Below are 10,144 nucleotides of genomic sequence, written 5' to 3'. Positions count from 1 at the left end.
ACATATTGAAAAATTTCTGGAATTTCTCTGAAATTGAATTGAAATTTCTCTGAAATTTTGCTGAAATTTCTTTGAGATTACTGAAATTTCTTTGAAATTTTGGTGAAATTTTACTAAAAATGAATTTTTCAGCTGAAATTAAATTGAAATTTTGCTGAAAAGTGTTTCAAAACATGAAATAATTTCAACGAAATTTTTTCACCAGAGATTACATGCTGAGTATATATGTAGGGGTGAATTGAGTATGGTAGGATCAATTGAATTCGATCATTTCAATTGTCAATTAAACATCTTTTAATTAATTCCACTTGAATCAACATCAATCGGAAAGTTTGAAATATATTTGTTTAAATTAATCATCAATAGAATAATATTCAATTGAATTCACTCATTTCAATTGTTTTTTAATTAAATTTGCTTAAACCACTCAATTGAATGATGTTCAATTGAATTCCCTCATTTCAATTGTCAATTAAATTGTCTTTTAAAATTAAAAATAAAACAACGGTACGGGTACGAATAAAGCTAGATCTTAATGCTGAATTAACTACAAAAACATAAGTTTATTAAAACAAATATTTCAACCTTAATTGGGTCATTTTCAATGTTATACTAAATACAATTTAAAATTAACTGTTCATTTGAATTACAATAACATGGCAGTATAATTTGTTATGTAATCTTGTTATACATGGCTGTATAACAAGAATGTGACAATAATTAAATGTTACGTCCAAAAATCCTTGGAAATTTTAAATTTGTGATCCTATTGAAGAGAAGAGGAGCGGAAATGGTGAGGGTACCTGAAAGGATGGTCAGACTCTTGTCCGCAGGTATTCGCACAAAGGCGAGTACCGCGAGTCGAACTTCTTTGTACTCGCCTCGGAATATGGGTCAACATCCCGCAAAGACTCTATGACACGTATTTTCTAGTGAATGCGATCGTCGGTCCGAATTTCGAATCAAGGAGTCTAATCTCTTTAACTCGAGAATGAACTACATACGATCTTTGAAAAGACAAAGTTAACTATTACGAGGTTTAGATTTAGAGAACGAGAGAGATGTAAAATTATTAACATTATTTATTAACATTATTAACATTATTACTAATCATTATCAATTTAGCATTAATGGATTACATTTGACAGTACCATTACATAAAATAAAGAAAAAGGTTATACATTAATAAATTTATTGTTACAAACTAATTTACACATTATTAATTAATATGATTATTATAATAAAAAAGAAAGAAAAATTTACAAATTGACAAGATAATTATTATCAATTACATGTTATATAATCATCTTACATGTTATATAATCGTCAGAAAGTTTAAGGCGCAGAGCAGACAAATTTTTATTTATTTTATTTCGCGTATAATAATAGAGGAAAGAGGAAAAAGATTGAAAAAGAATTCTACCGGAACTAAATATGGATAGACAGAATTCAGAATAAACACCGGAATGCAGGAACGAGGAGATTGGCTGGTAATTCCATACTATTTCTTGTTCCCGCAAGAGGTGAAATCATTTTCGCGGTTCGGTCTTTCCGAACGCATCTTGGTGTGATTTCACTACGGGTATAGCGAATCCGCGGTGCCTGAGCGTTCTCGTAACTTTTTTCCTTGCACTACAGGAAGAGACTGAACGCCCTAGATTGCACCTATTTTCTCGGGTGACGAGCTGGGCCCTCCATAAAAAAGATCCTTCTCGTGGTAAAGGTGCGCGGCTACGCAGAGGTGAATGGGTGGTGGGTGGATCATCCAACAGCGGCCATGGGACATGTTTTGAGGCAATGACTAGAACAGGATGTATGAACTGAAGGACAGAATGTGTGTGTGTGTGTGTGTGTGTGTGTGTGTGTGTGCGTGTGTGTGTGTGTGTGTGTGTGCGTGTGTGTGTGCGTGTGTGCGTGTGTGTGTGCGTGCGTGCGTGCGTACGCGTGCGTGTGTGTGTGTGTGTGTGTGTGTGTGTGTGTGTGTTGGGAAGCTGACTTTTTGAGCACCTTTAGGCATGCTGGTTGTGCGCATCATCGCCTGGCATTGATGTCTGTTGCTTGCTGGCACGATGTTCGCGTTGGGAATACTGATAGCCAGCTCGCGTTGCGGGCTCCAGAGTTCCTTTTGATGCTTGTACGGTCTGGTTTATTGCCTGTGTGTAAATAGTGTTGTGTTCTTACATTTTATGTACTAACTAGGACTTGGGTAGTTTGGGGTGTAAATAGTGTACATAATGTAGAATGAGTGTACGTTGGGGTTCTGTTGGGGTGACGAGTGATGCGCGTCTTAGCCTTAGTTAGCGACGTGTATCAGCTTGGATATCTGACTACGCAACGAGGAAGATGTGCCTCTTGTGAACGAGGTATTCCGTATTATCAGGAAGTGGGTTATCTCCTTCAGGAGTTTTGCGGAGTGTGTTCCTTCTCTGATGAGGACTTTAACGTGCGATCATTGAATGGTGAGTACGTTTCATCATTTGATTCCTGTAGGTACTGTTCATTACGTTGGGCTACTCGGTGGCTTTTGGCGAGGAGCAATCTCTTCATTCGACTCGTTAGTAGTAGTGTCCCTGTCACTGGCGAGCCGACCGTGTTTCATTTTGCGGACCGGGCTAGGGGTGTGCAGGCGAATCCTTCGTTCGAATATCGAATACACAACGTGAATATGAGGAAACGATAATACACGGCAGATGGTTGGATTCCTGTCACGATCTCCTGGGGATAGTGTCCCCACTCCCGGGCGAACGTCATCATGCGAGGAGCTGGCTGCGGGGTTTATGACGAGTCCTGTAATCGAAGCTACCGTCGAAACTGCTAAAGGGATGGTTGATGGAAGTTTGTGTGATACCCCGAACAAACTGTTAACAGCTCGACACCTAGGACTAGTAGGCGTACCTCGTCGAGAGTTGCCATCGGACAATAGTTAGTGAAAACAAAACATTGCAGAGTAAACTTGGATTGTTAGGGAGACCAACTTTCCGCGATACTGGAAAGGATGCAGGTTATCTCAAGCACTTCCTCTAGTGAACGGATAATAAGTAATATTGTCGTAACGGCAAACCAAGGTTGACGCGTCTTCAAGTGTCGCCATAGAAAGACGATGTTATAAATTCACCTGTTTCTATGTCCGACTCGGTGCCGGACATGGTACGCGTGGAAGAATTCTAAAAGATCGATGATGATCTTATCCACTGACTGGATATCGAAGAGCCAATCGAGAGATCCAGAAGGAAAAAGAAGAGAAGGAAGAAAAAAGAAAGCAACGCTCCTGGCTCCCATTCCTTTTCCAAGATGTTCTCATCGAAGATGGAGATGATGAACAGGGAGGATTTCTTCGAGAATTATAAATAGCAGATCTTTCAAATCGTCCAGATATTTCACGACTGTGAAGAGAAGACGCGGGCTCGTTGAGTGCACGTTGACAGGTTGTCCTCGAAACAATACACAATACGATAGAGGAGGTCACAGTTGTTCCCGCACAAGTCGCCGAAGGCGATCATGACGGAGACTCTGCGTATCCTGGATGCGACTGACGAGACAGTGCGTCGACCTCCATTAGGGAAGATTTAAAGAGGCGCATGATTGTTGATTATCATGTGACAAAGGAGACAATTCAACGACTGACGGCGGCGACTTTAGAAGCAGAAAGGCTGGGAGAAGTGACTGCAGCTCGATGCATGGAGGAAGAACTAATAAAACTCCGGAGGATGTTCGAGGTTCTCAAGACTGAGGAACTCCTTGAGGACCAAGGTAAGGTCCTTCCATCAAGAGATAAAAAGAATGGACATTATTCATGGAGAGGATGAGACATTCTCGGTTACGAACTTAGATCAGGATGTTCAATTAGATATATGATCTATGCGGGAGCTTCTCGATGTCGGTCAGAGAGGCTTCGCCGCCCTTCTTTAGGAGGCAAGTCTGGAGAAGCTAGAGGATTTCCCGCTTCTTCCAAAGAGGGCAGGATCGCATTGTGGTAGTCGACAATTCCATGGTCCTCCCATGAAACTACGGACGATTGTGGGAGATTGGCCTCCGTTTTCTCCTGAGGAAAGGAGAAATCTGGAAGGAGGTTAAAGGAAAGAAGGCTCGTAAAAAGAAGAAGAAAAAGGATGCGGTTTCAGTAGTGGTTATTGACGCGGTAATTGGAGATCCCATTTCTGGAGTTAGTGGTGAAGAGGATCCCTCCCAAACGGGAGACTTGGAAAATTGCGGGAAGGGCATCCAGTGGCGAGCGGAGGAGGACCTAGGCCTCTGGAGTTGTGACTGGATCTGCTAGGATGCGTAGTGATGGTCTGCGTGGTCCAACGACTTCCACTGTTAGATTGCCGAGAACGGCGGCAATACAGATACTAAAATAAGAAAAGTGCAGTCTGGGTTTCCTTATTGAGATTCTCAGATAAGAGTCCAGGCCGAAAACGAAAGCTCTCGTGAAATGATTACGAGAGCTCTTTAGCGATCAAGAAAAGGTACACGTTGTTCGCCTGGTTGTGCGAAAGGTAGGTTGTTGATATAGATCAATCAATGAAAGAGATCAGGATGCGATTGCGAATAATGGTGGTTCGCGAAGACATCCGTGTCAGGGTACTACGGTCATGGTGGCTCAATGCTGTATGAGCGCAGTGTCCAATTAATAGCCAATTTTAGGTGCATGTTAGCACCTCCTATCTGAGCGACATTGATCGCGATCAATGTTGTTTCAATTGTGGGAGCCTGGAACATGCTCTTGCGACCTGTAGGGCCCTATCTCACCTGCCTGGTTTGCGCTGCGTGTGGACTAAAATCTGATCACAGGGTTGGGGGGGATGTATATCTCTATAATGGTTCTGCGCGGGACACCGTGTCTAATATTGCGGACAGTAAGAGGCCGATCGGGGAGCCTCTGATGTGGGTAACACAATTATAGACACAATTATGACTAATGTTGCCCAAATTAATGTGAATCGATCGAGACCCACGCAGGACTTGACGAGGAGAGGTGGATCGATCTGGTCGTGATTTCGGAACCAAGCTTGATCCCTGAGGATAGGCGTCGCTGGACAACCCGCCCATTATTGCCATTATGTGAGTGAGAGTTCCTTGCTCCCCTTTTGTTAGAAGACGGATTTGTGGCGGTCGAATGGAGGAGAAGTATAGTTTTTAGCTGTTATTTTTTCCCCACAAAACTATGGCCGAATTTGAGAACTTGACGACCTGCGCAAGTAGTATGGAGGATTGTCGAGGTAGATCGACACCTTAAGCGATTTTAATGCCCGTTCCCGTTTATGAGATAAGAGTCGGCTCAATGGCAGGGGGAGTCCTTTCAGATTGGTCATGGGCTTTGCCTACTTAATAGGGGATTTGTGTACATCTTTGAGGGGACTCTTGCGAATGTTTCGTGGGCTTCCACCCCTCCGCTTAGAAGTGTCCTCGAATCATTGGTACGTCATCATGGAGATTGATGTCTTATGGTAGAAGGATGATATCTGCCCGCTGCTTTCCGAGATGAATGCGGATAGACTTAACAGACTTACTTGAGGTCGGAATCTCGTCGAAAACCATCCTTCCTTGATAACGTCCCGGTGGAAAATTTAGTAGATAGAGTCAATGAGACTTAAGGAAGTCTTGCACCTGAAGTGCCGAGGTATAGAACCATCAGTACTGTCTACTGATAGAACGACGAGATTGCAGTGCGAATTGCAACGCCTGTAGAAGACGTGTAACTCATACGCGTTCACATCGACGAGGTGATCCGGAGATGATCTGAGACCTCCAGACCCAACTTAGGAATGCGAGGGTCAAGCTGCGGGCTGCTATTAAAGTCGAAGGAGACTTTAGAAGTGATTCCTCTCGAGGAGGATCCCTGGAGCACGCCATATAGGATGGTGTTGAAGAAATTTAACTTCGGTTATGTTTCCCTCTAGGGTAGCCGGAGAGGGTTTTATTCCTAGAGAACAGTTCAATTGTTCGCGAGAGTGTTGCCCATTTGGGACAACTCTGTGAGAGTGACCGAGAAGGAGGTAACTGGCGCCTGTGCAAAGGTAAAAACTCGGAAAAGCTCCGAGCTCTGACGGTATAGTTGGGTCGCGTGATAAAGGACTCGTATGAGCAGTTTTTGGGTCTGTGGACGCGGTGCTTCTCCGCCTACTTCTCTTTAGAATGGAAAACCGCGAAATCGATTCTATTGAAGAAGCCGAGAAAACTTGATTTATGTCCTTCGTTGTACAGGCGATTTGCCTCCTTAGTGAGACTGGGAAGCTTTTTGAAAGGGTAGTCGTTGGCCGCCTTGTCGCACATCTGAGGGACACCAGGAGTATCTCGGAATGCCAATTTGACTTTAAAATCGTTCAACGGTGAACGCCATGTTTGGCAACTTAGAGAATTGATGAATGAAGACGTACGAGATGGCGGTGTAGTATTGGTTGTGTCCTTAGACACAGCCAATGCCCTGTCTCTCCCGTGGCCTGATCAAGCAAGCCTTAGAGGACAGAGACGTTCCGGAATACCTCCGGTGTATATTAGATAGCTATCTATCAGAGAGGGACGTTATGGTGGATATGAAGCCAACATGACATGCGAGGGAGGGTTTCACAGAGATCAGTTCTTGGACCAACCTTATCACACCTTATGGAACATAAGATGTGATCTTGAGGCTTCCCCTCATCACGGGATGTAGCATTTTGTATTACGCAGACGACACTTTACTGTCGGTAAGGGGACCCTCATTTCGCGAGGCCATGACTAGAGTGGAGTTGGACGTGACAATATGTGTCACAGCCATTGAGAGGCTGGATCTCAGGAAGACAAAAATTGCTGCCTTTGGCAGAAGATATGTCTCTCTTCGGGTTGGTGGTTCCCATGGGGACCGCCGTGAATTATCTGGGACTTGTCTTGAATGATGGTGGCCTTCCGAGACTTTCGCCTCCTTCTTTCAAAGACCTGGAGGATAGCCGCAGCCTTGGGTAGATTGTACGGCGAATATCAGCCCCGGAGAGTGTAGGCGACGGGTGTATGCCCATGTGTGGCAATGTCCGTCGTCCTGTGGGGCGCTGATTTGAGGCGCAGACAGTCTCGCGTAATAGATGGCCTCTCCTTTAGGATGACTCAAACCCCCCTCACGGGTACTTCCAGGCCTATTTATATGAAATTGAGAGAACATATTCTCCACGATGTCTATGCGGACATAGACTCAACAGGATTCACACCCTTCTCTTTTGTCCCTTTCGGAGGAAGAGAGAAGTACTATGCTGAAAGAGATGGGTCTGCCGATCGAACTTATTCGGCGGTGATGAGGCCTACCATGTTCTCCTCACGGGGATGGACGGTCCTAGCCTCTTTTTATGAGGCCATAATGACTTACAAAGAGGTAGACGAAAGAGACGAAACAAAAAGGGTGGGGGAGATTGGAGCTGCGGTTCTCCCTCTCTCTCCCTGCCGCGCCAGATTAGGCATAGTCAATGTACATATTTAATAGTATTTAGTGTAAGTTGTAAATAGTCGTATATATAGGATTTGTATTTAGATTAGTGTCTGGAGCGAGACTGAGGAGCGTTGCTCCATGAGTCTGAGGGCGTCCTGATGTAATGCTTGTCGCAGTTCCGAGATGTCTCCAGATAAGCTAGGAACATAGGCAGGTAAAGAGGAAGTTTTTAATCTGGTAGGCGGCTATCTCGGTATATCTTTCGTGATCACGGAATGGTCGAGTCCGGTACACTTCGGCAACTCGGGACCTGGGCGTCTTCCCTCGCCCGATGAGTGTCTCTTTTGGATCCCCTTCAGATAAAGGTTATGTGAAGATTTTCTCTTTCTATGCAAAACAAAAAAAACCTTTCTTGTCAAAATAATGGATCGTAACTTATCCCCTCGGGGATAAGTTCGACAGTCCGCGGGAATTGTCTAATGAGTGACTCAAATGAATCACTCTCTTAAATGCGAAAATAGGATATCGGTGGTAGAGGATGAATTTCTTTTAGGAACTTCACGCTGTCTGTGGTTCGTCGGAGATGGAGTTCTTCTGGAGGAACGGGATTGAGATGATGGATGAATCGAGCGAAGGGGAAAATTCGCTCTGAGAGCGTTCGAAAACGCGGGTGACGGAGATCGAGGAAGAGGTGAAAGAATTCGAGGGGAAAGGTGAAGAAGTTCGAGAGGCAAGTGAAGGAGAAGAAGAAGATATCACCTGTAATGCGTCTCGATTAGCAAGTAGAGCTGGCGAAGTTGGTAGTGGCAAAGATAGTGGAGGCAATGCGTTCTCGGCTGGGCGATTCCGATCCCGAGAAATCTCAAGGTACTCCTGATACGCTTGGTCCAGGAGTCTCCGCACTTCACGATAGGCCCGGCTTCTAAGCGATTCCTTGTGAGGCGATTTAAGTGTGGCACTATAGTTTTAAATTAGGTTAGGTTTTGCGGTGAAAATACGGATATAAATTAAGAAGGGACTTATTGTTACTCAGCAAATCTTGGCTTTCGAAGATGACTGTCCGATCTTTGATTGTACTCCAAGGGGAGGATTGATCCAACGATTTAAAGGCTTCGGTCGAGTCATTTGACAGTAATAAGCGAATAAAATCGCTTGAGCGAACTGATCGCGGCTCACCACTAAAATCGGTGGAGCGATATGTTTGCGGACCAGCAGAGTGTCGACTAGCTAAATAAAATTGTAACTTGTAATCACGAACCGGCAGAATTTCGTGTCGGAGATGGAGTTTGATTGATTGTTCGCGAAGGACTTCCTTTTATATTCGCAAGTAATGCCACATGCAGACCTCGCGTATGTTACTGGTCTAATCTAAGATTAAGATTAAGATAAGATAAAACGGTTGTGAAATAGAATATGTGTTTAAAACAACTTTCGTCATCGACCATTTGCCGGATGCTCAATAGTTTAGAACTACATGGATCATTTATTACAGCTGCTGTTTCAGTTTATAATTCTTAATCTATTTACTTCTTCTATTTCTCGGAATAAAGTTCAGCACTTAGTTCAAATATTTAATCCAACTTCATCCCGAGTGAATTATTAGTTTAAAAAGGTGAACGTTATTCGGCTCGTCTACTTCCTGTGGTAGAAACAGATGGTTTATCGATGTTACTTGTTAATAATGTTATGATGATGACGAAAATTTTAATCGAAGAAAAACTGTGGAATCTGGACGTAACAAAAATACAATATAAAATTCTTCATAGTGGATGTCCTACTCTGATTATGTATAATTGTGAGTCTTATTCAATATATTAGGTGTACAACTTTGCTTCCGCCGTTTTTTTTCCGAAATTCGAGGCTTTATTGTAAAAAACTGGTTATACATTTATGATTGAAAGTATTATCGCTGACCACTACTTTCTCCCATCTTTCGGGTAGCGTACGAATCCCGCGTCGAAAAAACTGGTCGTCTTTTGCTATTCACGAATCAATCCAATTTTTTACTTCTTTATAAGACCGGAAGTGCTGGTCAGCCAGGCCGTGTGCCATTGATCGAAACAAGTGATAGTCAGAGGGAGCAACGTCTGGAGAATACGGCGGGTGGGGTAGGACTTCCCATTTCAACGTTTCCAAGTATGTCTTGACCACTTTCGCAACATGAGATCGAGCATTGTCATGCTGCAAAATCACTTCATCGTGTCTCTCGTTGTATTGCGACCGTTTGTCTTTCAATGCTCGGCTCAAACGCATCAATTGCGTTCGATACCGATCGCCTGTGATTGTTTCAGTCGGTTTTAATAGTTCATAATACACTACGCCGAGCTGGTCCCACCAAATACAGAGCATGACCTTGGAGCCGTGAATATTCGGTTTGGCCGTCGACGTGGAAGCATGGCCGGGAACTCCCCATGATTTTCTGCGCTTGGGATTATCGTAATGAACCCATTTTTCATCCCCAGTCACAATGCGATGCAGAAATCCCTTCCGTCTTTGCTTTTCAAGCAGCTGTTCACAAGCAAACAAACCCCGTTCAACATCTCTCGGCTTCAATTCGTACGGTACCCAATTTCCTTGCTTCTGAATCATTCCCATGGCTTTGAGGCATTTTGAAATGGCTTGTTGAGTCACTCCCAATGATCGTGTCAATTCTTCTTGATTTTGACACGAGTCTTGCTCAAGTAATGCCTCCAATTCTGCATCTTCGAAAACCTTTTCTCTTCCACCGCTATGCCAGTCTTCGACGTC

Source organism: Atta cephalotes (assembly GCF_000143395.1).
Source record: "Atta cephalotes unplaced genomic scaffold scaffold00051, whole genome shotgun sequence".
Taxonomy (NCBI): Eukaryota; Metazoa; Arthropoda; class Insecta; order Hymenoptera; family Formicidae; genus Atta; species Atta cephalotes.
The sequence above is the reverse complement of the archived record's forward strand: the minus strand, read 5'-3'. Positions refer to the sequence as shown.